Genomic DNA, 5,120 nt, shown 5'->3' with positions numbered 1-5,120 from the left:
TTTGCATCACTACACTAGTCACTACATACCTACGGTGTATTTTACTATCAGTACACTTATGTCAGGGGTATACCTCACACCTGTGAATTGCTACTAGTACTATTTACTGAATTACTGGTTTATATACTGTAAGAACCTAATGACTACATAGCTTACCCTAGAAAAACAGATCCGCGTGAGCGTTATTTGATCATGATGGACCCGTTGTTTGAGTCTCGGTACCCATCCACTAACAATGATTGATACTCGATACTGTACACTGCTTATGGATAGCCAATTGTTTATTAACTTTCATTTGGTCCAGATATCGGCTTTTGCTCGTACAGTCTGAGCGGTTTCAAAAAGACAAGACCACTGAAGGAAACTCTTTCATAACCTATCGACCCGACGCGCAAGCCATTCTTGCCTTGTACTTGCGGTGGTAGCGGAGGCCCAGTTCTGTTCGTTCGGACAACGACCACACGCGCACACACGCACGCACCACACGCAGACACACTGCACGTTACGTCGTGAGTTGCAAATGCATTGCCTTCGTGAATCTTGGCGTGGCTAGAACGCAAATAGGAACGGGTTCCGACAACCCTTTCCTATTTCCGCATTTACTCATTTTCGCGTTTTTCAGCTTAGAAACTGAGGAAAATAGGTCGAACCATTTTCCTATTGCCGAACGTTCAATGGGAAAACAAAATAGCAGATCAGGAAACCATTTTTTTTTTCTATTTTCATTTTTAAAAATAGGCTAAATAAGTGTCAGAACCAGTTTCCTATTTGCAGGTCTCATGCGGGAAACAATCTAACGGTATGTACCGTGATTGAGTGAGAGTTACACACGACGCATACATGACATTGAGTGGAATAGACAGAAACACAGGCAGACGGACAGACAGACTGGCAGACAATACGAATGTTGTTCAGGGTTTAGAGTTACGTTTTACCATACTTGTCACCGACCAATTATTTCGTTTCATTAGGCCAAACCATACAAAACTAGCAAGCAAGACATATGTTTCGTGCTAGGTAATACGTAGCTATGCTACCTTATGGTAAGTGGTTTTAATATATAATACGTGAATTCGCAAGTCGCTAATCATAGGGACATTGCCACTTAGAACTATAACAAAGGACCTCCAACAGTGTCGTTGCTTATGTACAGTTACCGATCAATATAAGTCCACCTCGCTGACTTGTGGCATACCATGCCAGTAAACACAAAAACCTGGGTAATGCCTACCTCCGCCGGGCAATCAGATCCATCTGTCCACTGTGCAACCATTTTGACTAACTAGGCACTACTTATCCTACCACATCAGAAATGACAGCACCAACAACCGGTTATTGGGCTGCGAATTTCTAATGATCCATATCGATAATTCATTACCCACCCCATATAGGCGAACACACACACAATTGAAATGTGACAATCAACCGGTGATCGCCGAAAGGGCCGCACACTGTTTATAGTTTACTTTACTCTAGTTAGACTTTTTCAACACTGCCAACATTGAGCAATAGCTCTAGAACAGGCTGTGCAGAGGCGAAGGGCTATAGTATTCTAGAGCTAACAATGTAGCCGATATAATACAGTACCGTATACGTCGTACATGAAACACGTCGCAAGACACATGGTATTATTATGTCACTGTATCACAGAATCTACACTCTCTGTAAAAAGCTTATAGTGTTTAATCTGAAATCACACAAGCCACTTAGCCTGGTCTATCCTGGTAGCACTAAGTAAACATTCAGTCTAGTACCAGTATGTGCGGCATGATTTTACAAATTACAATGCTTGATTAGTATAGATAAGATTATATATCATTAACATGATATTTACCAGGAGTGTATACAATAATACCCTATAGCGCTACTGGTTGGTCATCAAGGATTGCAAATTTATACACCATTTTACGTTTTATAGTAAAACATAATTTATTACCTACTGCCAGGTCGAGTTAAGCTAATGTACTTCTTGCCTGCATTGTAGACTTTAAGCGCGTTCGTCTTCTAACAGAGCTTGTAGTCTCACGTGACAAGGTCCAATTTTCGTATACAGCTGCGCACTGTCAAACACATTTTACCGTGGAAGTCATGTAGTGTGTAATCCAAGACTCTAACAGATTCACCGCCTTCATCTTAGCGCGGTCTCTCTGAGCGCCGCTACGTTATCTCTATTGTATGCCACTGGCAGAAGCCGGCCGCAGCAAAACTGTGTGTGCTAAATATAAACGCTCACTGCGGGGTGAGGCGAGTCCCCATGAAATGCTCATATGAACACAACCCGATCTAGTTTCCGCTGCGGCTTCACGGATACGAGATGTGTCCAGGACAGGAGACCGCAGCTGCTAGCTAGTGCCACGCGCTTTGCGTTTACTGTTTGACGTTTGCTGTTTTGCCGTTACCGTGGCTACGCCTCTGTTGACAACATGTGAAAAACTATAAATAATATAATATAGTCTGTGCTGACTGCCCCATTGACGAGTTATAACACAATGACACACTACATCTATTACTACTACTAGCTCAGGCCCGATAGCCAGCTTTATATTGATAGGGGGGGGGGTTGTTGTTTCAATGTTGGGCAAGTTCTGATGCGCGCGCAAGCGATTTGTAAGGGGCGACGCGGAGGGAAGCATTGCGGATTGACGTCTAATCCCATAATAGCAAAACTACTCCCTTGCCGATGCGGGGACAGCGGGCCTAGGGCTGCTGGAGTGAGGGGTGGTCCCCACTCCCGCAGCGATGGAGACTTTTGCAATTGGTTACACTAAAATGGAAGCGATCTGGGTGCAGTGACCTATGTAGGTTTGAGAAATCCTCTGCAACATTTTCAAACTGCGCATAAAATACAAAGGAGAAAAAAACACCTATTTCAGTAGAAATGTCTTCGTTTGGTTTTCTTTTCATACGCCTCCGTTCTCTTCCCTGACGCAGTCTTATAGCTGAACAAAATGCCTACTCAGGCTCTGGCCTGTTTGATTGGCAGTAGGACGCATAACGTAACAACCACATGTGCGGCGTTTTTTCTTTCTTTTTTTTTATTGCATCCAGGGCGGGCCCTCGCCTCCGTCGCCGAGGGCTACGGAGCGTGACTAGCTCTATCATTAGGCGCGTTCACAACTGGCGGGAATTAGCGGATGGCAATCCGGTTTTTGCATCGCGATCGAAGGATACGAGATATATTACAAGGTGCTGAAGCGCAGCAATCTCACTAAGCTGATCGCTGCTCGCTGAGAAGGCCACGTCGCGCTCCCAACTGACGCACTTTTGGACTGCGATTATTTGGAATATAGCGCGATCTAGTTGGCACTTCGCCTCATGGCGTGGTGTGTGTGACACTCCGCAATCAATCCCGGTTATTATCATATCACATGTCATGTCCAAGCTGTTTGAGGAGAGCCAGTATGTTAGAGTGCAAGGTCCAGTAATGCGCATAGATAAATTTTGAGCATCATCCGTGCCTCAGGTGAGCAATAGCGCGGTTTTCTGATGAATTTAGAATTATGTATCAAACCGCCTCTCCATCGAAATTAGGCGAGATACGCTTTCCTACCGTGTGTGACAAATCGGACACAATTATCTCTGAATTTACACAGCGTATGTGTCCATCGCGTATAGCGATCCTGCAAGTGGTATTCTTTATTTCTTAGTGTAGTGGTATTCATTAGCTCTGTGATACTGTGATTACACGGCCTATTAGTATCAATTTCACAACACGCGGAATAATTTTCAGGGATATTCGCATCGCAATTCGCTCAGTATGCTTAGTTTTCAGACCATTTGCTACGCATCATTTTTTTCATGAAATCGCTCGGTTAGTGCGATTGCCAGCCATGGCGAGCTGTAAACGGAAACATACATGTTTACAATTTACTTGGTAATTCTCGGGCTTGCTCTTGCCGGCATCGTCACATGTGAAATGCACGTTCATTTGCCGATTTTATGTGATTTGTTAACACCACGGCCATAAGCAAGTGACTTTTGAAACCCATCGCTGCCCAACCATCTCCTCCCCCCCTCTCCCCCCGTACATTCAATCATATTGACCGCCCATGGGCACGTAATACACACAGCCACGTACATTGCTCGCTTCGGCGTCTGCACGCTTCTGCGGGCTGCTTTCTTCGGCGACCGTTTGATATATAAATTGCTCAGGATGTCTGTGTGTCGAGGAGTCAGATAGCGCCCTTCACAATCGCTAGAACTGTAATTTCTCAATGTTGTGGATTATATAAAGTTAAGGAACAACCAACATTTGATAAAGTGTCTAGACAATTATTTTTTACTCGCCCAACATGGTGCGAGTCAGCTATTAGCGTTTTCACTCGCCCGGTTCCCGATATTATTATCACTCGACATGGCGAGCGACGCGTGCCAAGCTCGCACGCTGTGTTAAACGCTGGCCGGAGCAGCGTGCAGAATCGCTAGTGTGTCCTAAGGCCTTAAGCCTACTGTGCCTGTCACAAGGCAGACACAGATAAACACGCTCAGCTATGCATGCGGTGTAAATTTTGCACTGTGATTGTCTGGAAAAAATGCCATATACAAACTTTATCCAATTGCTATTGCAATTATGTTTGTATAGCCCACATTTGCTATGCACATGTTTTGGCCTGGAAATGTTCCTGCACAATGTCAAGATTTTTGGGAAAGTTGGTATTGTGAGATGCATTAGAGCCTTAGAGAGCATACGAACGTACAAACAAGACGTACTGCTAGCTTCAAGTAGCTTGCAAAATACGTTACGATCTCGAGGCACCAGCACAGAGCCGCTAACAAAAACAGATGTACGGGGTGTAGTTACGACTACGAGGCTTATATATTACACTATAGTATTCGGCTACAAATGTAACAAAAACAGAGTAGGTTATGCTCTATAGTATTGGTGTTACATTTATTTGTTCTGCGATGCTACCGTGTACACAGATTCTGTATGCTACTTTAGTTATTAGTTTACAGTCTATACTCGAAGCCTAGCTCTAGTACTATAGTCCCGCGTTACATTGCACCGGCGGGTCGATATTAGTATCATAGAGCTATACTCGAGCTAATTCAGTATGCTAAACGACCAGTTAGTCGTATGTCCTCGCATCTCATCGATTCTTCTGTCTACTTCTGATCAT

The sequence above is a fragment of the Priapulus caudatus genome, unplaced genomic scaffold, assembly GCF_000485595.1.
Source record: "Priapulus caudatus unplaced genomic scaffold, Priapulus_caudatus-5.0.1 Scaffold1293, whole genome shotgun sequence".
In the NCBI taxonomy this organism is placed as follows: Eukaryota; Metazoa; Priapulida; class Priapulimorpha; order Priapulimorphida; family Priapulidae; genus Priapulus; species Priapulus caudatus.
The sequence above is the reverse complement of the archived record's forward strand: the minus strand, read 5'-3'. Positions refer to the sequence as shown.